This window comes from Schistocerca cancellata, chromosome 3, assembly GCF_023864275.1.
Source record: "Schistocerca cancellata isolate TAMUIC-IGC-003103 chromosome 3, iqSchCanc2.1, whole genome shotgun sequence".
NCBI lineage: Eukaryota > Metazoa > Arthropoda > Insecta > Orthoptera > Acrididae > Schistocerca > Schistocerca cancellata.
The window spans coordinates 612327767-612329293 of NC_064628.1; the positions used below are offsets into that span (position 1 = coordinate 612327767).

General features: G+C 43.2%; 1 non-coding gene across 1 annotated transcript; it reads right to left on the bottom strand.

Annotated features, from left to right (window-relative positions):
* Positions 1 to 450: 450 nt before the first annotated feature.
* Positions 451 to 524, bottom strand: Trnat-ugu (transfer RNA threonine (anticodon UGU)). Its single transcript has one exon. It is a non-coding gene; the product is annotated as a tRNA-Thr (tRNA).
* Between the last annotated feature and the right edge of the window lie 1003 nt (positions 525 to 1527).

Consider the following 1527-nt stretch of genomic DNA (forward strand, 5'->3'; position numbering starts at 1 on the left):
GGATGGACTAAACTACAACATATTAAAATTCTAAAGGATGAGAAATTGCAAATGGGGAAGAAACCAATTGCACTTAAGTCAAATGAGAGTGGTGTTCCTACATTGGTCCGCACAAACAGCGTCTATGCACATTAGCAATGGTTTTGAATTTCAGCTACAAGAAACTGAGAACTCAACCACAAGTCACTCAATTAATGTTGTTCATGGAACATCTTTAGTGGCCACCAAACTCGAGGTAAAATATTAGCTTTACAAGGGCACGGCAATTATTTAAAGGTCACGAGTATATAACATTTTGACTATCACATATTATACTGCTTCGGAACATTGGCTGCCTTAAGCAGTTGCTTACTACTCTTAAACAAATGGTAGATTTGAAATGATAATTAAATGGACACCCAAGCTGCAAACAGGCGTTATGTACATCATTGGGGACATGTTGAAAATGTGTGCCCCGACCGGGACTCGAACCCGGGATCTCCTGCTTACATGGCAGACGCTCTATCCATCCGAGCCACCGAGGTCACAGAGGATAGTGCGCCTGCAGCGACTTATCCCTTGCACGCTCCTCGGTGGCTCAGATGCATAGAGCGTCTGCCATGTAAGCAGGAGATCCCGGGTTCGAGTCCCAGTCGGGGCACACATTTTCAACATGTCCCCAATGAAGTACATAACGCCCGCTTAAAGCTAGGGTGTCCATTTAATTATAATTTCGTTTCTAGCAAAGCTGTATGGTCATCTACGGTAACTGTTCTTTCGGGAACAGACACTACCATCACAAATGGTAGATTTGTTGTTCATAAGCTCCACTAGAACATCAATGCAGCGCAGGACCTTGTCCTTTACAAGCAAACATGCACTTATCGCACGAAATGTCTTACCAGATTGAGAAACTAAAATTGCTCATATGGGCTGCCGAGAAGTCCTGAAAGGAAATCAACACCTGAAAGTGGTGATGTCGGCGTCCAAACGCTGAGCGAGGGGGTGCCCAAAAAAAACTGGAATAACACTGCCAGGGCGAAGCTTGTGTAGTACGCATTTCTGCCGCTAGATGTGTATAGCTCATCACATTGCCAGTACAGTGCCGCTTGTGTTGCCGATATGTTTTGATCTCTTCATCTGCAGTGATTGTTTTTGCTAGCGCTGTTTTGTTGACGTTTTCTTTATTATTGCAAGTTGCAGCTGTGAAATTATGTTTTCTACTCGGTAAAAATGCTGCTTAAACTGTTAATGTTGAAAACAGCTTACCTGGATGACACTGTGGGAAAATCTGAAGTGTACGAGTAGTTTTTCGATTTGAAAATAGCGACATGTCGATTGATGACAAACCAAACCTCGTTCTTTACGTCCATCAACTGCCCGAATCGACGGAAATATTGGCAAAATTCGAGAGCTTGTACTTACAGACCGTCGACACGAAACTGATCAACTTCAGAGATTAGTGGGTTATCTTGGAACTCGGTTCAGTGAATTTTAACGGAATATTTGGGAATGAAAAGTGTTGCTGCCAAGTTTGTTCCTCGGATG